We start from the raw sequence: 27,149 nt of genomic DNA on the forward strand, positions 1-27,149 counted from the left end.
TTTATTGTACACAGAAAAACATACATATTAGTAAAATATAAAAGCTTAAGTAGTTTTTGGTTTTGTCAGGTACAGTTAGGTGTGTATCTCCTGAAGAGATGCAGTTCATAGTGACTCAGTTCAGCCTGCCAAGGCTGCAGGTGAGGAGCTAGAGACTTCTTTTTATAAGCAATTGGATCTCTGATCAAGTGGATCTTCATGATGGGAATGTTCTCTTAGGGCTTGCAGCAACAACAGGGAAATAGCTGTCATGGCATAGTATTCTAGGAAAAAGAGCTAAGGAGCACTTATGAGTTTGGAGGACCTAAAGAGAAAAATAGACTAGCTTGGTAGAATTACACAGATAAAAATGGTTTCTAAAGAGCTAGGGTATTGCTGTAAAACCATGTTTGTAAATAGATACTTGGTATATAGTTCAGAGACTAAAGACACTTTTCTGTGGTAGCAGGCTTTAATTAAGTTTACACATCCCATGTCCTTATTGGTATAATTTAAATGGTTAAAGGACTTCAAAATTTGAAAATTGGGGAAACACAATTCAACTCATGTTTGGCATGTGTTAAGGCATAACACCATTATGCCTGTATATTGGAAATAAACAATAACCAAAAATATCTGGGTATATGGAGCCATATTTATCAGAGACATGGTTAAAGAACAGGTTTTATTTAGGCAAGGGAGGAAAAAATATGATCCATGGTTTAATGATGGAACAATTAGGGAGAACTCATGTTTAATATAAGATCTATAGAAGTAATTGTTTCAACAGGAAATGACAATATTTATATGTGCATCATGGGTTAGTATGGATTGTACAAATCCTTACAAGGCCACATGAGGAGCAGGAAGGATACCACACATCTAGGTTTCCTTTTGTGATATTATTCTCCAATATAAGGAACTGTACTTTTTTAGAGAAATGATTTATTTGGGAACTGACCCAGAAAAGATACAAGGAGAGTTGGATCCTAGAGTATTCCCAAGTGCTTCAAGCTAATAATAACAACAACAGCAACAAAGGACACACCAGCAGAGCACAGAAAGCATAAGAAAGTATGCACCTCATTCATCCAAGGGTGTAAATGTTGAGCAATGAAACTGTCTAAAATAGTACTGGATTGCAACTAAAGAAAAGGAAAAAATAAAATGAAGAAAAGGAACACCTTTGTAGAATAATTCCAAGTAATTTATGTAAACAACCTTTTTTTTTCAGAGAGGTTGAGCATTATACATACATTATTTATGCATTATTTGGGTGCAGAATGGTGTTCTGGTCAAAGAATGTAACAGGGAAAAGGGAAGTAGATTAAAGACTATTACAGTTAGGTAATGAAAGTTAACACTCAGAGCACTAAGCTTTATTAATATAATATACCCTGTTTCTATTTCTGATATTAAGTACTTCTGCTGGCTTCTGGTTTGAATGCTGGGCTCCAGCTGGTCAGGTGGCACTGAGGTCTGTGGAGCCTTGAGGAAGTGGGGCTTGCCTATGGATGTAAATCACTGGAGAAGGAACTCTGATGTTTATTCTGGCCCATTGTTCTGACACTCTCTGCTTCCTGTTCATGAAGGGTGTAAGGCCATGGCTTTTCACTTCTTTCACTTGGGAGTAGTTATTCTTACTGCCATCCCTGTTTCACCATGATGTACTGAAATCTATCTGAACACATGATCCAAAATAAACCTTTCCTCCCCATTGCTTCTGTTAGGCATTTCATCATAGTGACAAGAAAAGTAATTCATATAGCCCTTGATATGATGTGTGAGAAGGACATTTACCTCAATAGTCTTCTTCCTCAAAATATATAGCTCCAGTTTAATCCTGATAAAACAGCATGCTTACCTTAGCTGAAGGGCATTCTACAAAGTTCCTGATTAGTTCTCTTCAAAGTGTCAAAGTCATGAACAGGAGAGTCAGGGAAAAGGAGACGTGATAAATCAATGTAATAGCATCCCGGATGCCGTTGGGAACTGAGAAAAGAACACTGTGTAAAAACTAAGGAGGTCTAAAATGAAATTTTAATAAACAATTGAGTGTAAGGATAGTAACTTACCACACAAATATGTTGTTACTAAGATGAAAAGTGGGTGGATAATACACAGAAACTTTGGGTAATATCTCAGCTTTAAAAAATTAATCTAATAGTGGTCTAAAGTAAAGGCATAAGAACATTTCTTTAGAGTGAATGGTTTGCCTTAGGCCTGTAACCTACACTTTCATCCTAAATCCTTTTTCTCACAGGCAATTAAAGATAATTGCTTTATTTTTTTTATAACCTAGTTACTATTTAGGGAATATAAATTCCTGATCTCTACCTTTCTTACTTTATTAAATTTGAAAGCTTGGGTTGCTACATTTTGTCCCTATACTCAGTTTCTGCTTCAGACTCAAAGAAACTTGCCTGTGGTTCTTATTCCAGAAAAAAGAATACTAGGTCAGTGAGTGTGTTAGGACTTAGCTTTAGGTTTATGGAACAGACACTGACAAGTTTTTGGCCTTAGAGAAAATATTCCCACTTAACATACCTTTCCACATGCCTTAATTTAAATTCTATTTGAATTATACCCATATAAACACTTTAATTGTGTGTTAAGTACCAATGATTGTCATAAATAGTCATGTTAAAAAACCACTATGAGTTATTTGATGTGGTTTTGTGTTCAGGATTTTCTGAAGTGTTAAATAAAATCTGCATGCTTCTAATGCTACTTCTAAGGTGAGAATAAGAAAATGCGAATTGAAAATGTGTGGAATGATTTAACTTCAAGTCTAGTCATTCTACTAAATGCAAGAAACATCATTAATAAATGTTTGTGTTTATTTTTGAACTTGAATATCCAATTGACCTAGAATCTTTCTAAATTACCTGTATTTCACAGAATGTTTTTCCTTTGTTCATCTGCTATTTATGAAACTGATTCTTTGTTACAGTCTATAGATACATGTTTCTTCATGCTGAAGAATGTGGTAAATATTTAGGATGTAAAGGGAAAAACCACATTTTTATCCTGAGATCAAAACATATATAGGGTTAAAAAGCATTTCTATGATCAAATGGAGTATTGTTATTACAAAATTGCAATTACTAAAAAATCTCCATGTGACAACTCCTTGCAAAGATAAATGTAATTTTCTCCAATGGAATTTTAAACCATACTTAACTGTAGATCCCATGCACAGTGTAGATTTATAACAGAAGATGAAGTCAGTGATGATCTTATAGATTTTTGTATCCCTATTGCTGTGCTTGGACATTTTTTAAAATCTTACTGGCCTTTTGCCTGTATATGATAGTTTCTGCTTTTGTGTTTTTATTAGCTTTGGGTTTTTTTTTTTTTTTGTGCTAGTGTGTCCATGTATATGTGTGTATTTCTTTCCTTTTTCCTGTCTTTTGTTTTCTGAACATAAGAAAATACGGAGTTGTATGATCAAGGAGGTGGAAATCGTCTCGGGAGAGATGAGAGAAAGAAAAAAATTTATGTTAAAAAAATTATATAAATTTTAAAAATAGAGAAGATTTGTAAAAATACAAAAGAAAGAAGGAGGGGCATTAGAAGGGAGGTTCAGTGGTTGAGAGAACTTGTTACTCTTGCAGAGGACCTAGGTTCAGATCCCAGCTCTAACATGATGGCTCACATACCTGTAACTCCAGTTTCAGGGCCTCTAACATGATATTCTGACCTCTGTGCGGACATGCATACATGCAGACAAATAACCCATACAAGTAAAATACAACAAGTAAATCTAAAAATAAAAGTTAAAAAGAAGAAAACAGAAGCTAGAGAGATGGCTCTGTGATTAAGAAAAAAAATGCATTTATTTTTCTTCCAGAGGCCCTGGATTCTTTTCTCAACGCCTGCATAGACACTAACAATGAACTGTAACTCTAATTCCAGAGGATCTGATGCATTCTTCTGTCCTGTATGGGAACTGGGTGCAGTATATGTGATCCCATGGTGGCTCACATCGCTGGTTCTAGGGGTCTTTTGCTGCCTTCTGATCTCTAAGTCATAAGACTTACAGGTTATGTGCTTATATACATGTAGGTAAAACATCCATACACATAAATAATAATAAATATATCTTTTAAAGGAAATACTTTAAAATATTAAAAATTATAAATATATTCAAAATTATCAGTATAAGAAATATTCAAAGGTGCTAAAATGAAAAAAAGCCCAAAGGTATTAATGTGTTTTAAAATTCCTTACCACATATATTATACTAGGAATATATAACTATTATATATATAAAAGTAGAATTGAAATGTAAGAGAATGATAGTCATATCTTTCTAAAAATCTGTTGAATTAAAATAAAAATAATTATACTTTGGAAATTTTTCTAATCTGTATAAATATACTCTACATTAATTCTTTATTAAAAGTGACTCACATATATGAAATTTAAAATGGTGTAATATTATTAAGCAATTAATTTTAAAACATAATTTTTTGAAAAAACATAAAACATGCAAATATGCATTTTTTATTATTAGAAAACAATATTGCTGTAAGCTCATATAATGGAATTGAAGATACTTAAAATACTTTTAGGAAGAAAAATGCCTTTTATAGTAAACACAATTTCTGTAAAAGAAGATGCTTTTTGTAACATCTTACAAAATTAAAGCACTAAATTGTTGCACATTAACTATTCATTTGTCTAAAATTAGATCAATTAACCCAAAAAAACAATGAAAAAGACAATTTACCACTTATGTCCATATAACAAATACAAGAAAAATTCTACATCGGAAGGCAGCATGAATTCTGACCAAGCTTATATTTGTTATATTTAGAATAGCTATTTAAAAGTCTGTTTTTTCTGCATTATAAATGAATAGTCTTTAAATGGTTGCCTTACTGTGTTATTGGGGTATAGAGCAAAGGATTCAGGATATGCAGACACGCATACATGCAGACAAATAACTCATACAAGTAAAAAACAACAAGAAATCTAAAAATAAAAGTTAAAAAGACGAAAACAGACGCTAGAGAGATTTTTAGGAGAAATTTTTAGCTGATTTTTAGGAGAAAGTAAGTATGATATAAATCCATGTGATATATACACATGGAACATATAAATTCAAGGTATACAATAATCTTGCTTCTTTTATCTTAAAAAAACTGATATTATTTTCATACAGAAAAAAATCAGAATGTTCCACTTTTGAAAATGTCACCTCAACGCATGCATCCCATGAAGTAAAAGAATATAAAACAATCAATCAATAAAATAACAATAAACAAACAAAGCTTTCTCAATCAAGTGATTGTTGTTGAAGCTATGGTGTTAGGGTCATATCCAGCACCCTTGCAATCCTGAGAAGCTAAACTTGTCCACCCATCTTTAACAGACCAAGTAAAGCAACAGAGAGTAATAAGGAAATGAAAGGGTAATTATTTAACATGGTTTCACTGGGAAGAGGAATGGAGAAGGGGGTCCCTTATCTTCCCAAGTACAATGTTAGGGGCCTGACGCAGTTTAAATTGAGGAACTGACATGCACAATAATAAACATGTGTGGTCATGGTGAAGCTTCACTCGTATCACTCGTTTTCCTAGTCTTTCAAGGAATGAGGTCTAACATCTTATCAAAACTGTGATAATTCTCTTCCTGGGCTACGACTTTTACCACTAGTTGATATGAAACTCTGATCTTCCTCCCTGCCCCATTAGATTAACAGAGAAAATCAAGTACTTATGGTATCATTTTTCCAATAATATGATAGTCAAAGGAGGAACACAAGTGTCCTTCCAGCTAAGTTTTCCAAATCTCATTCTACTCTGAATCTTCTGCCTTCCAGTATTTTTACTTTCCCACAAATATCTATTCAAACTACATGAAAGTAAGCAAGAAGGACATAAAAACATAGTTTCTAAATAGTTGAAATCATTGTTGCCTTTGAAGTAGAAAGGAATGCTTCCTTAAAACATTTCAATGATCAGTAAAGAAATAAGGTTTTTCTTTTTTTTTTAAATAAAAAGCATGTTTCAAGAAAGGAACAAACAACTGAAGTTAATTGTTTTGAAAAACAGATTATGAACTATGTTGAATACTTAAGCATTAATACTTCAATTTTGTTCACAGTGGCATGTTCTATGCACAAATAGAGTTTTATTTTAAGATAAAATAACAATGGTGGGTTTGTATTCCTCGCGCACTAGAGGATTTTTCAGAAATTCAGGAAGGAAAAGCCCTTATTGTATCTCTTGATGCCTTTAATTTTTTAAGAGGAAAGAAGTGATCTAAATGCAAATTGTTTTTGCAATTTCTTAGATTTTTCATAATGCTGAGAGATTTTAGATTATTATTTTAAAATCATCATTACGTTCCCTTGGAATCTTAAGACATCTAAAAAGATTTGATCTGGCTGTAAGATTCTGTACACTGAACATATTAATAACTCTGTTACCCAGTATAAAATTTGTGATGACTAAGTTGTCCAGAATTCTGGTAAAAATTTCATTCAGGATATTCCTTTTTTTTTTATTTGATATAATTTATTTACATTTCAAATGATTTCCCCTTTTCTAGCCCCCCCACTCCCCGAAAGTCCCGTAAGCCCCCTTCTCTTCCCCTATCCTCCCTCCCAACCCTTCCCAGTTCCCCGTTCTGGTTTTGCCAAATACTGTTTCACTGAGTCTTTCCAGAACCAGGGACCACTCCTGCTTTCTTCTTGTATCTCATTTGATGTGTGGATTATGTTTTGGGTATTCCAGTTTTCTAGGTTAATAACCAATTATTAGTGAGTGCATACCATGATTCACCTTTTGAGTCTGGGTTACCTCACTTAGTATGATGTTCTCTAGCTCCATCCATTTGCCTAAGAATTTCATGAATTCATTGTTTCTAATGGCTGAATAGTACTCCATTGTGTAGATATACCACATTTTTTGCATCCACTCTTCTGTTGAGGGATACCTGGGTTCTTTCCAGCATCTGGCAATTATAAATAGGGCTGCTATGAACATAGTAGAGCATGTATCCTTATTACATGGTGGGGAATCCTCTGGGTATATGCCCAGGAGTGGTATAGCAGGATCTTCTGGAAGTGAGGTGCCCAGTTTTCAGAGGAACCGCCAGACTGCTTTCCAGAGTGGTTGTACCAATTTGCAACCCCACCAGCAGTGGAGGAGTGTTCCTCTTTCTCCACACCCTCTCCAACACCTGCTGTCTCCTGAATTTTTAATCTTAGCCATTCTGACTGGTGTAAGATGAAATCTTAGGGTTGTTTTGATTTGCATTTCCCTAATGACTAATGAAGTTGAGCATTTTTTAAGATGCTTCTCCGCCATCCGAAGTTCTTCAGGTGAGAATTATTTGTTTAACTCTGTACCCCATTTTTTAATAGGGTTGTTCGGTTTTCTGGAGTCTAACTTCTTGAGTTCTTTATATATATATTGGATATTAGCCCTCTATCTGATGTAGGATTGGTGAAGATCTTTTCCCAATTTGTTGGTTGCCGATTTGTCCTCTTGATGGTGTCCTTTGCCTAACAGAAACTCTGTAACCTTATGAGGTCCCATTTTTCAATTCTTGCCCTTAGAGCAAACGCTATTGGTGTTCTGTTCAGAAACTTTCTCCCTGTACCGATGTCCTCAAGGGTCTTCCCCAGTTTCTTTTCTATTAGCTTCAGAGTGTCTGGCTTTATGTGGAGGTCCTTGATCCATTTGGATTTGAGCTTAGTACAAGGAGACAAGGATGAATCAATTCGCATTCTTCTGAATGCTGACCTCCAGTTGAACCAGCACCATTTGTTGAAAAGGCTATCTTTTTCCATTGGATGTTTTCAGCCTCTTTGTCGAAGATCAAGTGGCCATAGGTGTGTGGGTTCATTTCTGGATCTTCAATCCTGTTCCATTGATCCTCCTGTCTGTCACTGTACCAATACCATGCAGTTTTTAACACTATTGCTCTGTAGTATTGCTTGAGGTCAGGGATACTGATTCCCCCAGATTTTCTTTTGTTGCTGAGAATAGTTTTAGCTATCCTGGGTTTTTTGTTGTTCCAGATGAATTTGATAATTGCTCTTTCTAACTCTGTGAAGAATTGAGTTGGGATTTTGATGGGTATTGCATTGAATCTGTATATTGCTTTTGGCAAAATGGCCATTTTAACTATATTGATTCTACCGATCCATGAGCATGGGAGGTTTTCCCATTTTTTGAGGTCTTCTTCCATTTCCTTCTTCAGAGTCTTGAAGTTCTTGTCATACAGATCTTTCACATGTTTGGTAAGAGTCACCCCAAGATACTTTATACTGTTTGTGGCTATTGTGAAGGGGGTCATTTCCCTAATTTCTTTCTCAGCCTGCTTATCCTTTGAGTATAGGAAGGCCACTGATTTGCTGGAGTTGATTTTATAACCTGCCACTTTGCTGAAGTTGTTTATCAGCTGTAGGAGCTCTCTAGTGGAGTTTTTTGGGTCACTTAGGTAGACTATCATGTCGTCTGCAAATAATGATAGTTTGACTTCCTCCTTTCCAATTTGTATCCCTTTGACCTCCTTATGTTGTCGAATTGCCCGAGCTAGTACCTCAAGTACAATATTGAAAAGATAAGGAGAAAGGGGGCAGCCTTGTCTGGTCCCTGATTTCAGTGGGATTACTTCAAGTTTCTCTCCATTTAGTTTGATGCTGGCTACCGGTTTGCTGTATATTGCTTTTACTATGTTTAGGTATGGGCCTTGAATTCCTGTTCTCTCCAAGACTTTAAGCATGAAAGGATGCTGAATGTTGTCAAATGCTTTTTCAGCATCCAATGAAATGACCATGTGGTTTTTTGTTTTGAGTTTGTTTATGTAGTGGATTGTATTGATTGATTTCCGTATATTGAACCAACCCTGCATTCCCGGGATAAAGCCTACTTGATCGTGGTGGATGATCGTTTTGATGTGTTCTTGGATTCGGTTGGCAAGAATTTTATTGAGTATTTTTGCATCGATGTTCATAAGGGAAATTGGTCTGAAGTTCTCTTTCTTTGTTGGATCTTTGTGTGGCTTTGGTATCAGCGTAATTGTGGCTTCGTAGAAGGAATTGGGTAGTGTTCCTTCTGTTTCTATTTTGTGGAATAGTTTGAAGAGTATTGGTGTTAACTCTTCTTTGAAGGTCTGGTAGAATTCTGCACTGAAACCATCTGGTCCTGTGCTTTTTTGGTTGTAAGACTTTCTATGACTCCTTCTATTTCTTTAGGTTTTATGGGACTGTTCAGATGGTCTAGTTGGTCCTGATTTAATTTTGGTATTTGGTATCTGTCAAGGAAATTGTCCATTTCCTCCAGATTCTCCAGTTGTGTTGAGTACAGGCTCTTGTAGTAGGATCTGATGATTTTTTGGATTTCCTGAGTTTCCATTGTTATATCTCCCTTTTCATTTCTAAGTTTGTTAATTTGGATACTTTCTCTGTGCCCTTTGGTCAGTCTGGCTAAGGGTTTATCTATCTTGTTGATTTTCTCAAAGAACCAGCTCCTGGTTTTGTTGATTTTTTGTATGGTTCTCTTTGTTTCTACTTGATTGATTTCGGCCCTGAGTTTGATGATTTCCTGCCTTCTACTCCTCCTGGGTGAAATAGCTTCTTTTTGTTCTAGGTCTTTCAGGTGTGTCATTAAGCTGGTAATGTATGCTCTCTCCATTTTCTTTTTGGAGGCACTCAGGGCTATGAGTTTTCCTCTTAGCACTGCTTTCATTGTTTCCCATAGATTTGGGTATGTTGTGTTTTCATTTTCATTGTGTTCTAAAAAGTCTTTAATTTCTTTCTTTATTTCTTCCTTGACCAAGGTATCATTGAGTAGAGTATTGTTCAATTTCCACGTGTATGTGGGTTTTCTATTGTTTCTGTTACTATTGAAGACCACTTTTATTCCATAGTGATCAGATAGGAGGCATGGGATTAGTTCGATCTTCTTATATTTGTTGAGGTCTGTCTTGTGACCAATTATATGGTCGATTTTGGAGAAGGTACCATGAGGTGCTGAAAAAAAGGTATATTCTTTTGTTTTAGGATAGAATGTTCTTTATATATCAATTAAATCTAATTGGTCCAAAGCTTCAATTAGTTTCATTGTGTCCTTGTTTAGTTTCTGTTTTCCTGATTGGTCCATTGAGGAAAGTGCAGTGTTGAAGTCACCCACAATTACTGTGTTAGGTGCAATGTGTGCTTTGAGTTTTAATAAAGTTTCTTTTATGAATGAGGGTGCCCCTGCATTTGGAGCTTAGATGTTCAGGATTGAGAGTTCTTCTTGTTGGATTTTTCCTTTGACCGGCAAGAAGTGTCCGTCAGAGTCTCTTTTGATGACTTTGGGTTGAAAGTCAATTTTATCTGATATTAAAATGGCTACTCCAGCTTGTTTCCTGAGACCATTTGCTTGTAAAATTGTCTTCCAGCCTTTTACTCTAAGGTAGTGTTTGTCTTTGACCCTGAGGTGTGTTTCCTGTAAGCAGCAAAATGTAGGGTCCTGTTTGCGTATCCAGTCAGTTAGTCTGTGTCTTTTTATTGGGGCATTCAGTCCATTGATGTTAAGAGATATTAAGGAATAGTGATTGTTACTTCCTATCATTTTTGACGTTATTTTTTAAATTTGATTGCTTAACTTCTTTTGGGTTTGATGAAAGGTTACTATCTTGCTTTTTCCAGGGTGAAGTTTCCCTCCTTGTATTGGTGTTGTCCTCCTATTATCCTTTTTAGGGCTGGGTTTGTGGATAGATATTGGGTAAACTTGGTTTTGTTGTGAAATATCTTAGTTTCTCCATCTATGGTGATTGAGAGTTTTGCTGGATATAGTAGTTTTGGTTGGCATTTGTGTTCTCTTAGAGTCTGCATGAGATCTGCCCAGGACCTTCTAGCCTTCTTAGTCTCAGGTGAAAAGTCTGCTGTGATTCTGATAGGTCTTCCTTTATATGTTACTTGGCCTTTTTCTCTTACTGCCTTTAGTATTCTTTCTTTGTTTAGAACATTTGGTGTTTTGATTATTATGTGACGGGAAGTATTTCTGTTCTGGTCCAGTCTGTTTGGAGTTCTGTAGGCTTCTTGTATATTCATGGGCATTTCTCTCTTTAGGTTAGGGAAGTTTTCTTCCATAATTTTATTGAAGATATTTGCTGGCCCTTTAAGTTGTAAATCTTCACTCTCATCTATGCCTATAATCCTTAGGTTTGGTCTTCTCATTGTGCCCTGGATTTCCTGGATATTTTGGGTTACAAGCTTTTTGCATTTTGCATTTTCTTTAACTGTTGAGTCCATGGTTTCTATGGAATCTTCAGCATCTGAGATTCTTTCTTCTATCTCTTGTATTCTGTTGTTGATATTTGCATCTCTGTCCCCTGATTTCTTCCCAAGGCTTTCTATCTCCAAAGTTGTCTCCTTTTGAGTTTTCTTAGTTGTTTCTACTTCTGATTTTAGATCCTGGATGGTTTTGCTTAGCTCCTTCACTTGCTTGTTTGTGCTTTCCTGTAATTCTTTAAGAGATTTTTGTGTTTTTTCTTTCATGAGCTCAGCCTGTTGACCAAAGTTCTCCTGTATTTCTTTAAGAGATTTTTGTGTTTTGTTTTTCATGACCTCAGCCTGTTGACCAAAGTTCTCCTGTATTTCTTTAAGTGTTTTTTGCATTTCCTCCTTGTTGGCTTTTGTATTCTCCTGGATTTCTTTCAATGATTTTTGTGTTTCCCTTGCAAGGGCTTCTAACTTTTGATCCATTTTCTCCTGAATTTCTTTAAGTATGTCCTTCATGTGTTCCTGTACCAGCATCATGACCAGTGATTTTAAATCCAAATCTTGTTTTACTGGTGTGATGGGGTATCCAGGACATGCTGGTAGAGGAGAATTGGGTTCAGATGTTGCCATATTGCCTTGATTTCTGTTAGTGAAGTTCCTGTGTTTGCCTTTTGCCATCTAGCTCTCACTGGTGTTACTTGGTCTTGTCAGTGCTGGACTCACCAGTGCAAGCTGCCCCTTCCCCGTTGGCCTCTGGTGCACAGCTTACACCCTGCACTGCCTGTAGACAGGGTGCTGTTGTCCAGGCTGTTCAGATCCCGAAGCAGGCACCTGAAGGCTCCTGCTGGGGCCCGCAGGATTTATTGGAGCACACCGACTTCTCCCAGCTGGCTGCCCGGAAGCCCCCACTAGCCTCTTGAGGGACCTGGAGATGTGGTGCGGCTGCCCAGGCTGATCTGAAGCAGAGAGAGTTGAGCTGAGGGCTTCTGCCTGAGGCCTTGCCCCAGATTGTGTCTGTGGACCAGATGGAACCCGTGTGCATCCCCAGGGAGCACCGAAGGTGTATGCTGCTGTGACCTCCCCTGTGTTCCGCTCACTCTGCTGGGCAGCCGATTTCCCCAACCGTGCTGGCGCACACTAGGTTAGCCTGGCCGCCCAGTCCCTGAGTCCAGGCAAAAGCCTGGGAGGCCAAGGTCCAAGCAAAGTTCCCCTAGGGCTATGACTGTTAATTGGGTCCGCCAGGTGACCCGGATGGCCGGCGTGCGCGTCCGCGCTCCCCGAAAGCACCGGGAGAGTCAATTGTGCTAACAACCTCCTGGGTTGACACACAGATGGCCCACCAAGCTGCCCAGTTCTTGGGGTCAGTCCTGTGCCTTTTGGGGCCTAGACCCCCGTTTTGTTAGCCTCAGGCTATGCTTGTTAGCCGTCTCTGCCCTCCCGAGCACTCTGGGTCCTGTAGGCAAAATGGCGGCGCGTGCGCTGGCCAGGGCAAAAAAACCTCCTGGCTGGGTTGGCACCCCGATGGCCACCCGAACAGCCGTGCAGGCCAACGCCCGTCGGGCTCAGACCCCTGCGGTGTTGGGCCTAGGATTATGTTTGTGTACCTCAGTCTGTCCGATCTCTGGAGTCAGAAATCAAGATGGAGGTGAGTCTCTCCTGACTGGCGGGAAGCCGAGTTCTGAAGTGGCTTCCGTGCAGCGAAAGGCTCCGCAGAACAGCAGCTGCTTGCCGCCCGGCTGGTCAGCGAAGGTCAGTGGTCGTGGGCGCAGGGCCTAACTGGACCCTGTGTCGCCTTGGTTCCACTGCTGATGGCCCTTCAGCTGGACCAGCCACTGCTGCCGCCGCCCTCATTCAGGATATTCCTAAAGCATTTTTATAGTATAAATTTTCTGGTGTTGCATAAGGACAGAAATTCTAGTGAATAATGGATTTTTCAGAGCTTTCACCCTGTGGTGATTCCAGTCATCTGAAAAACTATTCTTTTAAGTTAGCATTGGGTTTTATCATGATTCTTCCTGTGTACATGTCACTCTCTTCTGTTCTTATTTCCTCTCCCAGTGATTTCTAACATGCCCTCTTTCCCCTTTCAGCTGTATCTTTACCTTCTGTCATTACCTTATTTTTTACCTATTTAAGAACTCTTTGTTCCCTCTCAAAACCATCTTTCTGGTTTCCTGGTTTGTGTGTGTGTGTGGGGGGGGGCTTTCATAAGCTTTTACTGCTGTGATGTCTTCTGCTTTGGAATTTTTGCTCGATTTTTAATCTGAACATCATTAGTTTGCTTACAGAAAGTCTGGGATGCCCAACTGAGTTGGATTTACACAGCATTAATCTCAGTCTTTTGATTTCTGAGCTTCTTATTTTTTAAAGGTAATATTAGTGTTTTATTTTTCTTAAACTAGTCAGGTTGGCATTGGTTTATCATGATACAGTCAAATATAAACATCTTTCTACAGATATTGACATAGATGTCCTGTACTCTTGATGGAACTCCAAAGACATGGAGGAAATCAAAGCACCTTAACAGATGAAATTTCCTGATGGTCTAGGGGAAAGCCTCCTTCACACAAAGGTTTAGTATTGTTTTGTTGATGCTTTAGTGTTATTTTGTTGAGAATTTAGTTTTATATTGTCCAGACTTTAGTTTTATTCTGTTGAGATGCTGTCTTACTATTTAAACATAGTATAGTCTTGTCTTGAACTTATATATAAGCTAGCCTCAAACTCGTGATACTCCTGTTCATTCTTGAAAGTAGCCACCATATTTGAATGAATCTTTATAGTTTCTATATTTTGAAGCCTCACCCCTCAAAATAACACACAGTATACATCAAGACCCAACCTTCTAAAAAAAATTAAAAAAAAGACAAATGTAGGTTGCAGTGGGTAAAGGTGGGTAAGTACATGGGGCAGTAAAGGGTACTGTTCACTATACCCAAAGCCCATTGTTAAATCTCCTGCACAACACACACACACACACACACACACACACATACACACTCACTCACTCACACACACACATTATACAACTAGGACAAACACACTAATCATCAACATGGTGCCTAGAATGTTCAAAGTCCTAGGTTTACTCTCTGGCACCAAAATAAAAATAAAAACAATAGGCTAGGTGGTGGTGGTATACCTTCTTAGTCCAAGCATTCAGGAAGGAAAGGCAGGCAGGTCTCTGGGAGGGAAGGTGCAAGCCAGCCTGGTCTACAACGCTAGTCCCAGGGCAACCAGAGCTATACCCAGATACCCTGTCATGATAAACAAAAAGACAAATAATAATTTAAAAAATAAAAATAATATGGAATCTTTGGAAAATCTTTAGTCCTAGCATTCAGGAGGCAGAGGTAGGATATCTCTGAGTTTGAGATCAGTGTGGTATATAGAGCTAGTTCCAGGGCAAGAGATAGACAGAGAAACCCTGTCTTGGAAAAGAAAACTAAATAATAACTTAAAATTATTAAAACAGTATGAAAATCTTTGGAAAATCTTTAGTTTCAGCATTCAGGAGGCAAAGGTAGGCAGATCTCAAAGTTCAAGGCCAATCTGCTCTATAGAGCTAGTTCCAGGACAACCAGAGATACACAGAGAAACCCTGTCTTGAAAAAGAAAACCAAATAATAATTTAAAAAATTGAAATAGTATGAAAATCTTTGGAAATTCTTTAGTTCTAGCATTCAGGAGGCAAAGGTAGATAGATCTCAGAGTTTGAAGTCAACCTGGTCTACAGAGCTAGTTCTGGGACAATCAGAGCTACACAAAGAAACCCTGTCTTGATAAACAGGCAAACAAATAAAAACAAATGGTAATTTTAAAAAAGTACGAAAATCTATAGAAGAAAGAAGGAACCTGGCCTTGCCCTGACTTTAAGCCCAGTTGTCCTGTAAGTGTCCTATTTCAACTGGGGAATTCCAAGAGTAGTTCAGGAATAATCCCAAGGCTTGTGGGGTACTAAAATGAGCATGGCTTTCCCTAGTGGTTTCCAAATTCACCTCCAAATCACTGGCTGAGAACGTTTGGTGCAACTGCACTTAAGGCCGCAGAGAGTCTTCCCAGAAGTTAGGGAGCAGAGCAGAGCTGCAAATCTGGCTGTTCCAGGCCTGAGTACACCAGGACTGAGTGGTCCAGGCCTGGATGCTCAAAGTTAGCTTGGTCCAAGTCTGGCTGCCCCCCATATTGGAAGGCTTCCAGATGCATTCTCCAGATATCCTTGGGCATAGCTGCAATTGATGCTGGGATACTCCACTGGCACTGAGCCCTTCTGAGTCAGACCTTTGCTAGTCCTCAACTCTTGGTTTTCTGCCACTGCTTGCACTTAATTCTTTGATTTTGGAACCATATCTTAACCTGCTTATACCTGTCTCAGAATGAAAGAGAATTCTTGCATCTGCTGGAGCCTGAGGTACCTCTGCCTCTGAAACTTGTTCTTGAGTGCACATAACTGGGCCTGAGAGAACACGGTCCTCATTTTCTGCTTCATGGTGAGGACCTTGGTTTCTCCCTTCTTCTCGGGGCCCTCATTAGCCTCAGGACTAGATAGCTTTAGTTTGAGATTGATAGAAGAATCGGGGCTGTCTTGAAGAGGTAGGTTGACAGAGGAAAGGAGAGGAGAGGCAATCTGTGCGGAGCATCTCAGTAGCAGACATTTGTAAACAATAATGAAGTGAGCCTTAGTCTTCCCACAAAAGAGCAAGACTATCAGAAGGCCAATGGCTCAAGGCTCTAGATGTAAATGGTAGGTCCCAGTGCCTTGGCTCGCTCCTTCCACCTCAAGCTGCTTCTTCTTCTTCTTCTTCTTCTTCTTCTTCTTCTTCTTCTTCTTCTTCTTCTTCTTCTTCTTCTTCTTCTTCTTCTTCTTCTTCTTCTTCTTCTTCTTCTTCTTCTTTCTCTTCTCCTTCTCCTTTCTCTTCTCCTTCTCCTTCTCCTTCTCCTTCTCCTTCTCCTTCTCCTTCTCCTTCTCCTTCTCCTTCTCCTTCTCCTCCTCCTCCTCCTCCTCCTCCTCCTCCTCCTCCTCCTCCTCCTCCTCCTCCTCCTTCTTCTTCTCCCTCATCTTCTCCCTCTCCCTCTCCCTGGTCTTCTCCCTCTCCCTCTCTTCCTTCCTCTTCCTCTCCCTCTCCTCCTTCTCCTTCTTCTTCTCCATCCTCTTCCTCTCCTTCTTCTTCCTCTCCCTCTTCCTCTCCTTCTCCTCCTTCCTCTTCCTCTTCCTCTCCCTCTTCCTTACCTTCTTCTTCTTCCTCCTTCTTCCTTTTCCTCTCCCTCTCCCCCTCCTCCTTCTTCTTCCTGTTTCATTTTTTATGATTTATTTTATTGTTATATATATTTACACTTTTACACTGTATCTGTCTTCAGACAACCAGAAGAGGGTGTCAGGTCTCATTACAGATGTGGTTGTGAGCCACCATGTGGTTGCTGGGATTTGAACTCAGGACCTTGGTAAGAGCAGTCAGTGCTTAACCACTGAGCCATCTCTCCAGCCCTGTGCTTCTTCTTCTTAAGATACCATTTCCTTACACCACTTCTAACATCCACTGAAAAGAACTGACTCCAGAGTAGTCTTCCTGTTCATATTTTATTTTTATGTGGTATTGTTCCTTCTTCCTTCTCTAGACAATGGTCTAGGTCCTGTGTCTGGAGTTCCATGGGCAGAACATGCTGCTCCAGTGCTACCAACTTCATTATCTGTTCCCCTGTGCTTTTTTCTGTATTCTGCCACAGAAAGCCAAGTTCTATTGGTTAAGTCTGTTTTTCAAATTGCTCAAATCTTGTCCAGAATCCTAAGAGTGTTGCTGGGCCCTCATCTTCATTCTTCTTCATTCTCTAGAGTTAGGATGATAAGTAATAAATCTTCTTATGTCTTCACATAAGCATCTTGATTTATGATGTTTTAAAAGAGACAAAGAAAGAAGGATATAAGCCTTGGAAACATGTCTCCTTTTCTTCACAGCTACCCTTGTATATAAGGAACCATAGCATCTTTGCTCTAGACTATAACCATGAATGTGGGACTCACAAGCCATGTCCTAGAATTGAGATTTAATTTCTTTTAATTTTAGAACTATATTTCGTGAGGCAGTCACAGCTATATAGAGTTGATGCTAATGAATCTGTACAGGCTCAACTTTCCAGAAGTAATTCATTCTTCATGATGAAATTGAGAAGGCAGTGATTCAGGGGAGGAAATAAACCAACAAACAACACTAAAGCAGCTGTAATGTATGTTGATGGGACACAAGATGGTTCACTGGTTGAAAGTGGTTGCTGGCAAGTCTAGTGTCCTGTAGTCAAGCCCTAGAACCCACATGGCAGAAAGAGAGAAGCAACCCTACCAATTGTCCTATGGTATCCATAGGTATGCATTGTTATGGGTTGCCTCCTCCTCCCTTCGACCTCCTCAAAAAACTATAGCTGGAGACTATGCTGACCATGTAGCCTGTTTTGTATGTTCTGAATGTTCTGTATGAGGTTTGCTAATCTTATGGAATTCGACAGAGCTTTGTATAGGATCCATCAAATAAAAGATCAATACGAACTGTTATGTCTAAAATATCTTGAATCAGAACTGACCACCAGACAGCATCTACATATAAGCTCACTTAGGTTTTGGTGCCTGACACTGAAAAATGGTACAAATAAGCCAAAAAGCTATGATGATAATACTCATGCTCTGTTATCTCAGTGTTCTGAAATTCCCCTGTTCAATACCCCATACAACTTATTCAGGACTAATCAGTTTAAAGCTTAGCTGATAATACATAGCCTAGGAAGCAACTGCTACCTTACTTGCCCTTTAAACTTTTGAACCTGCTTTTTTGTTTTTATTTTTTTAATAAAAAGTCTAATCTGAGAGCAGAGTAGTGCCACAATTAGGTTTTTATCTTCTTGTGGTCCTTGATGTCCAGTATAATGGTGTGTGTTCATTAAACTATTCTTGCTTAGCTAAGGTTGGTGTATGTAGCAATTCCAGAGCCCCCAAACATATATATGTTGAGAGACAAGATATTTTGGGTTCAAACTCCATCTTAGAGAACCTGACCTATTGTTGAACTCGAGTTAACTAACAAACTGGCACTTAACACCAGTTTCCAGTTTACTTGCCCACAAGCTGGAGTTTACTACCAGTTTCCAGGTCAATCACCAACAAATCTACACCTCCAGGCTACAAGGCTGCCCCTGGCTTCACTTCCTAACAACTACCAGTCAGGAGAAAAGCAAAAAGTAAGTTTATGTTTTGGCTCCCAGCAACAACCAATTATGTTAAAGGCCATAATGGTCCTTCAATCAAATGTGTAACAGGCTAGAAACTCCTTAGCTTGTTTGCTTGAAACTAGGCTCAGGGCTACACACTCCCCTGCCATTCTACTGTGTCAGCAAAGGTAGTATGGCTCAAGCTTGAAGTTGAATAAAAAGACCCTGAGCTACTAGATCCTGAGTGCTCTTTTGGAGTTAAAGAAAATGTCCTGGCACAACAGAGACTTTTTACATCAGCCAACCTAACAATCAGTTACATAAAATACATAAAATTTATATAAAAATACATTATCAGTAGTTTGGGAAACATCTAATTTCAAGTTCGTCTCTCATTGGAGGAAGCAGTAATAGCAAAAATAGCAATGGAGATAGCAAAATAAGTAAAATTGGAAGTGTCATCTGCCAATGAACAGCCTTGGCTTAGAGGGGGATCCTGCAGAAAGGATGTTTGGGAGTGGCAGAAGAAACCCCTGGAAGTCAATGATGGGGTGAAAACTGACAGTTCTGTGTTCTTTTTCTTTTTCTTTTTCTAAAGGTTTTATCTCCCCCTTTGTTGGGTATTACAGCTAATGTCATCCCCTTTGGGTCCTGAGAACCTCTCACTTCCCTGGCATCTGAGAGGTGCAGAGGGTCAGGAAATTGAATAAAAATATGGTAGTGGGGGATGAAGAACTGAGGGGGGGTAGCTTTGTGTTCTTGAGACAGCTATCTAGACAGCTGTCTAGGTGGCTCAGCAACTGCAGACCAAAGCCCAGTCTTTTTGTTTTCATATCAATTCAATCATTACCCCAGGTTCCCTTTTGATTATCCCATGAATCCACATTGTGTCTTTTTAAAAAAGACAGCAAATACTTTTTTTAAACAGAGCAAATAGATTCAGAGATCTACCTGACTTTGTGAAACAGACAGTAAGCTAACTGGGTGAGATCCAGCTCTGAGCACAATCCCACCAAACCTGGGCCTAAATTCACTCTGTTGCAGACTGACCTTGAATTTGAAATCTGCCTGATTTTGTATCTTTCAGACCAACTGGCTCATTAGTTCAGCCACCTTTGCTGCTTTTGGCTAGTGAAGCCCCTCATACAATTCATATGGCATCCTTATATTTTTGCCTAACTGAGAAATCACATATTCTAGAACTAATGTTTTCAGAGTTCTTTTCCATAGCCTTAAGGGCTGTCCTGAAAGTCACAGAGTTTACCATTTAAACATTAACCACACCCTTGCATCCCAAAGCCTATTGCTTCTAATTATCATGAGTCATTTACCTTGGCAGGGAGAATATTTCTCAAAGGAGGAACATAAATAAATGATGTACATTATTATACAAACAATGTGCATCAATCAACACTCATGTCAACACAGACCCTGCTGGTCATGTTCCTGGTGCAGGAACTGTATCATGATGGCCCTTCCATGACCATGCAAGCCCTGTCAGTCAACTGACTGTGACAGTGATGCTACAATGTCATTACAAAAGTCTAACAAATAAGGACTCCTTATGGGTAAGCAAGGTTGTTTCTTGAAAAATATTTACTTCAAGATGGGTGCTGAGACAGAATAGAAATGCCAACAAAATATTACAATAAACTTTTATTTCCATAAATTTTATTCATTAAGTAATACCAGGGTTTATATAAACTGATTCCAAGTCTTGAAGAAAGATCAATCACAGGCAATCTATGACCAAATAGATTTAAATGACAGAGAGAAATCTTTAATAAGATTAAGACAACTAGTATGTCAAATTTTATTGTTGTCTTTACTTAAGAAATTTCTATTACCAGCCCAGCCTTCAGCCCTCTACAATCTGCATATTCAGAAATCATCAACAAGAAGACAGAAAAATTATTTTGGTTTGCATAAGGCTCAAGTATTTGGAAATATTTTAGTGACATAATTTTATTTTATTTTTTTATCTTTTTTCTTTTTATTGGAAATAGATTTTAATATAACATTCTGATTATAATTTCTCCTCCTTCTTTTTTTAATATTTTTATTTTCTATATTCTTTGTTTACATTCCAAATGATTTCCCATTTCCCGCATCCCCCCTCCCCATATGTCCCATAAACCTTCTTCTCTCCATCCCTTCTCCAATCACTTCCCTCCTTTTTCTCTGTCCTTATATTCCCCTCCAATGCTAGATCAATCCTTCCCAGGATCAGGACCCTCTCCATATTTCTTCATGGGTGTCATTTGCTATGCAATTTGTGCCTTGGGTATTCAGGGCTTCTAGGCTAATTAAAATCCACTTATCAGAGATTGCATTCCATGTGTATTCTTTTGTGATTGGGTTACCTCACTTAGGATGATATTTTCCAGATCAAACCATTTGCCTAAAAATTTTGCAAATTCATTGTTTCTAATTGCTGAGTAGTATTCCATTGTGTAAATATACCACATTTTCTGTATCCATTCCTCCTTTGAGGGGTATATGGGTTCTTTCCAGCTTCTGGCTATTATAAATAAAGCTGCTATGAACATAATGGAGCATATGTCTTTATTGCATGTTGGGGAATCCTTTGGGTATATGCCCAGGAGAGGTATAGCAGGGTCCTCCGGAAGTCTCATGTCCAGTTTTCTGAGGAACCTCCAGACTGATTTCCAAAGTGGTTGTACCATCTTACAGCCCCACCAGCAGTGGAGGAGTGTTCCTCTTTCTCCACATCCTCGCCAACACCTGCTGTCTCCTGAGTTTTTGACCTTAGCCATTCTGACTGGTGTAAGGTGAAATCTCAGGGTTGTTTTGATCTGCATTTCCCTAATGACTAATGATGTTGAGCACTTCTTAAGGTGCCTCTCGGCCACCCAAATTTCTTCAGGTGAAAATTCTTTGTTTAGATCTGTACCCCATTTTTAATAGGGTTATTTGGTTCCCTGGGGTCTAACTTCTTGAGTTCTTTGTATATATTGGATATTAGTCCTCTATGAGATGTGGGGTTGGTGAATATCCTTTCCCAATTTGATGGTTGCCGTTTTGTCCTTTTAACAGTGTCCTTTGCCTTACAGAAACATTGTAATTTTATGAGGTCCCATTTGTCAATTCTTGATCTTAGAGAATAAGCTATTGGTGATCTGTTCAGGAACCTTTCCCCTGTGCCCATGTCCTCAAGGGTCTTCCCAGTTTCTTTTCTATTAATTTCAGTGTGTCTGGTTTTACATGGAGGTCCTTGATCCACTTGGAGTAAAGTTTAGTACATGGAGATAAGAATGGATCAATTCACATTCTTCTGCATGCTGACCTCCAATTGAACCAGCAATATTTGTTGAAAAGGCTATCTTTTTTCCACTGGATGTTTTTGGCTCTTTTGTCAAAGATCAAGTGACCATAGGTGTGTGGATTCATTTCTGGATCTTCAATTCTATTCCATTGGTCCACTTGTCTTTCACTGGGCCAATACCATGCAGTTTTTAACACTATTGCTCTTTAGTATTGCTTGAAGTCAGGGATACTGATTCCCCCAGAATTTCTTTTGTTGTTGAGAATAGTTTTAATTATCCTGGGTTTTTTGTTATTCCAGATGAATTTGAGAATTGCTTTTTCTAACTCTGTGAAGAACTGAGTTGGGATTTTAATGGGGATTGCATTGAATCTGTAGATCGCTTTTGGCAAGATGACCATTTTAACTATATTAATCCTGCCAAACCACGAGCATGGCAGATTTTTCCATTTTCTGAGGTCTTCTTCGATTTCTTTCTTCAGAGACCTGAAGTTCTTGTCATATAGATCTTTCACTTGTTTGGTTAGAGTCACACCAAGATACTTTTTATTGTTTGTGGCTATTTTGAAGGGTGTCATTTCCCTAACTTCTTTCTCAGCCTGCTTATCCTTTGAGTATAGGAAGGCAACTGATTTGCTTGAGTTGATTTTATAACCAGCCACTCTGCTGAAGTTGTTTATCAATTGTTCTCTGGTGGAGGTTTTCGGGTAACTTAAGTAGACTATCATGTCATCTGCAAATAGTGATAATTTGACTTCTTCCTTTCCAATTTGTATCCCCTTAATCTCCTTATTTTGTCTAATTGCTCTAGCTAGAACTTCAAGTAATATATTGAAAAGATATGGAGAGAGAGGACAGCCTTGTCTAGTCCCTGATTTTAGTGGGATTGTTTCAAGTTTCTCTCCATTTAGTTTGATGTTGGCTACCAGTTTGCTGTATATTGCTTTAATGATGTTTAGGTATGGGCCTTGAATTCTGTTCTTTCCAATCCTTTTAGCATGAAAGGATGCTGGATTTTGTCAAATGCTTTTTCTGCATCGAATGAGATGATCATATGTATTTTTTTTCTTTGAGTTTGTTTATATAATGGATAGCATTGATGGATTTCCTTATATTGAACCATCCCTGCAACCCTGGGATTAAGCCTACTTGATCATGGTGGATGATCGTTTCGATGTGTTCTTGGATTCGGTTGGCAAGAATTTTATTAATTATTCTTGCATCAATATTCATAAGATAAATTGGCCTGAAGTTCTCTTTCTTTGTTGGATCTTTGTGTGGTTTTGGTATCAGTGTAATTGTGGCTTCATAGGACGAGTTGGGTAGAGTTTCTTCTGTTTCTATTTTGTGGAAAAGTTTGAAGAGTATTGGTGTTAGGTCTTCTATGAAGGTCTGGTAGAACTCTGCACTGAAGCCATCTGGTCCCGTGCTTTTTTTGGTTGGGAGACGTCCTATGACCCTTTTTATTTCTTCAGGTGTTATGGGACTGTTTAGTTGATCTATTTGATCCTGATTTAGTTTTGGTGTCGGATATCTGTCTAGGAAACTGTCCATTTCCTCCCGATTCTCCAATTGTGTTGAGTATAGGCTTTTGTAGTAGGATCTAATGATTTTTTGAATTTCCTCAGGTTCTGTTGTTATATCTCCCTTTTCATTTCTAAGTTTGTTAATCTGGATACTGTCTCTGTGCCCTTTGGTTAGTCTGGCTAAGGGTTTATCTATCTTGTTGATTTTCTCAAAGAACCAGCTCCTGGTTTTGTTGATTCTTTGTATGGTTCTCTTTGTTTGTACTTGATTGATTTCGGCCTCGAGTTTGATGATTTCCTGCCTTCTACTCCTCCTGGGTGAAATAGCTTCTTTTTGTTCCAGGGCTTTCAGGTATGTCATTAAGCTGTTAGTGTATGCTCTCTCCATTTTCTTTTTGGAGGCACTCAGGACTATGAGTTTTCCTCTTAGCACTGCTTTCATTGTGTCCCATAGATTTGGGTATGTTGTATGTTCATTTTCATTATGTTCTAAAAAGTCTTTAATTTCTTTCTTTATTTCTTCCTTGACCAAGGTATCATTGAGTAGAATATTGTTCAGTTTCCACGTGTATGTGGGTTTTCTGTTGTTTTTGTTGCTATTGAAGACCACTTTTACTCCATAGTGATCTGAGAGGAGGCATGGGATTAGTTCTATCTTCTTATATTTGTTGAGGTCTGTCTTGTGACCAATTATATGGTTGATTTTGGAGAAGGTACCATGAGTTGCTGAGAAAAAGGTATATTCTTTTGCTTTAGGATAGAATGTTCTCTATATATCTGTTAAATCTAATTGGTCCAAAGCCTGAATTAGTTTCATTGTGTCCCTGTTTAGTTTCTGTTTTCCTGATCGGTTCATTGAGGAAAGTGCAATGTTGAAGTCACTCACAATTATTGTGTTAGGTGCAATGTGTGCTTTGAGTTTTAATAAAGTTTCTTTTATGAATGAGGGTGCCCCTGCATTTGGAGCATAGATGTTCAGGATTGAGAGTTCTTCTTGTTGGATTTTTCCTTTGAACAGCAATAAGTGTCCCTCAGAGTCTCTTTTGATGACTTTGGGTTGAAAGTCAATTTTATCTGATATTAAAATGGCTACTCCAGCTTGTTTCCTGAGACCATTTGCTTGTAAAATTGTCTTCCAGCCTTTTACTCTAAGGTAGTGTTTGTCTTTGACCCTTAGGTGTGTTTCCTGAATGCAGCAAAATGTGGGGTCCTGTTTATTTATCCAGTCGGTTAGTCTATGTCTTTTTATTGGGGCATTGAGTCCATTGATGTTAAGAGATATTAAGGAATAGTGATTGTTGCTTCCTGCCATTTTTGACGTTATTTTTTAAATTTGATTGTTTAACTTCTTTGGGTTTGATGAAAGGCTACTATCTTGCTTTTTCCAGGGTGAAGTTTCCCTCATTGTATTGGAGTTTTCCTCCTATTATCCTTTGTAGGGCTGGGTTTGTGGATAGATATTGGATAAACTTGGTTTTGTCATGGAATATCTTACTTTCTCCCTCTATGGTGATTGAGAGTTTTTCTGGGTATAGTAGTTTTGGCTGGCATTTGTGTTCTCTTAGAGTCTGCATGAGATCTGCCCAGGATCTTCTAGCCTTCATATTCTCAGGTGAAATGTCTGCTGTGATTCTGATAGGTCTTCCTTTATATTTTTTTGGCCTTTTTCTCTTACTGCCTTTAATATTCTTTCTTTGTTTAGTACATTTGGTGTTTTGATTATTATGTGACGGGAGGTATTTCTGTTCTGGTCCAGTCTGTTTGGAGTTCTGTAGGCTTCTTGTATATTCATGGGTCTCTCTCTCTTTAGGTTAGAAAAGTTTTCTTCCATAATTTTATTGAAGATATTTGCTGGCCCTTTAAGTTGTAAATCTTCACTCTCATCTATGTCTATAATCCTTAGGTTTGGTCTTTTCATTGTGTCCTGGATTTCCTGGATATTTTGGGTTACCAGCTTTTTGCATTTTGCATTTTCTTTAACTGTTGAGTCCATGGTTTCTATGGTATCTTCAACATCTGAGATTCTTTCTTCTATCTCTTGTATTCTGTTGTTGATATTTGCATCTATGTCTCTTGATTTCTTCCCAAGGCTTTCTATCTCCAAAGTTGTCTCCCATTGAGTTTTCTTAGTTGTTTCTACTTCTGATTTTAGATCCTGGATGGTTTTGCTTATCTCCCTCACGTGCTTGTTTGTGCTTTCCTGTAATTCTTTTTTTTTTATTCTTTTTTTTAAATTTTTTTATTCGATATAATTTATTTACATTCCAAATGATTTCCCCTTTTCTAGCCCCCCCACTCCCCGAAAGTCCCGTAAGGCCCCTTCTCTTCCCCTGTCCTCCCACCCACCCCTTCCCACTTCCCCTTTCTGGTTTTGCCCTATACTGTTTCACTGAGTCTTTCCAGAACCAGGGGCCACTCCTCCTTTCTTCTTGTACCTCATTTGATGTGTGGATTATGTTTTGGGTATTCCAGTTTTCTAGGTTAATAACAACTTATTAGTGAGTGCATACCAGGATTCACTTTTGAGTCTGGGTTACCTCACTTTGTATGATGTTCTCTAGCTCCATCCATTTGCCTAAGAATTTCATGAATTCATTGTTTCTAATGGCTGAATAGTACTCCATTGTGTAGATATACCACATTTTTTGCATCCACTCTTCTGTTGAGGGATACCTGGGTTCTTTCCAGCATCTGGCAATTATAAATAGGGCTGCTATGAACATAGTAGAGCATGTATCCTTATTACATGGTGGGGAATCCTCTGGATATATGCCCAAAAGTGGTATAGCAGGATCTTCTGGAAGTGAGGTGTCCAGTTTTCGGAGGAACCGCCAGACTGCTTTCCAGAGTGGTTGTACCAATTTGCAACCCCACCAGCAGTGGAGGAGTGTTCCTCTTTCTCCACACCCTCTCCAACACCTGCTGTCTCCTGAATTTTTTTTTTTTGTCTTTTTTTTTTATTTGATATAATTTATTTACATTTCAAATGATTTCCCCTTTTCTAGCCCCCCCCCCCACTCCCCGAAAGTCCCTTAAGCCCCCTTCTCTTCCCCTGTCCTCCCTCCCACCCCTTCCCAGTTCCCCGTTCTGGTTTTGCCAAATACTGTTTCACTGAGTCTTTCCAGAACCAGGGACCACTCCTGCTTTCTTCTTGTATCTCATTTGATGTGTGGATTATGTTTTGGGTATTCCAGTTTTCTAGGTTAATAACCACTTATTAGTGAGTGCATACCATGATTCACCTTTTGAGTCTGGGTTACCTCACTTAGTATGATGTTCTCTAGCTCCATCCATTTGCCTAAGAATTTCATGAATTCATTGTTTCTAATGGCTGAATAGTACTCCATTGTGTAGATATACCACATTTTTTGTATCCACTCTTCTGTTGAGGGATACCTGGGTTCTTTCCAGCATCTGGCAATTATAAATAGGGCTGCTATGAACATAGTAGAGCATGTATCCTTATTACATGGTGGGGAATCCTCTGGGTATATGCCCAGGAGTGGTATAGCAGGATCTTCTGGAAGTGAGGTGCCCAGTTTTCGGAGGAACCGCCAGACTGCTTTCCAGAGTGGTTGTACCAATTTGCAACCCCACCAGCAGTGGAGGAGTGTTCCTCTTTCTCTGCACCCTCTCCAACACCTGCTGTCTCCTGAATTTTTAATCTTAGCCATTCTGACTGGTGTAAGATGAAATCTTAGGGTTGTTTTGATTTGCATTTCCCTAATGACTAATGAAGTTGAGCACTTTTTAAGATGCTTCTCCGCCATCCAAAGTTCTTCAGGTGAGAATTATTTGTTTAACTCTGTACCCCATTTTTTAATAGGGTTGTTCGGTTTTCTGGAGTCTAACTTCTTGAGTTCTTTATATATATTGGATATTAGCCCTCTATATGATATAGGATTGGTGAAGATCTTTTCCCAATGTGTTGGTT

General features: G+C 38.6%; 1 pseudogene; it reads right to left on the bottom strand.

Moving 5' to 3' along the window:
• Positions 1 to 15,084: 15,084 nt before the first annotated feature.
• The window catches only part of LOC127687926 (homeobox protein NANOG-like), an 86,466-nt pseudogene continuing 74,401 nt past the window's right edge, over positions 15,085 to 27,149 (bottom strand).

The sequence above is a fragment of the Apodemus sylvaticus genome, chromosome 6 (assembly GCF_947179515.1).
Source record: "Apodemus sylvaticus chromosome 6, mApoSyl1.1, whole genome shotgun sequence".
NCBI classification, from domain to species: Eukaryota; Metazoa; Chordata; class Mammalia; order Rodentia; family Muridae; genus Apodemus; species Apodemus sylvaticus.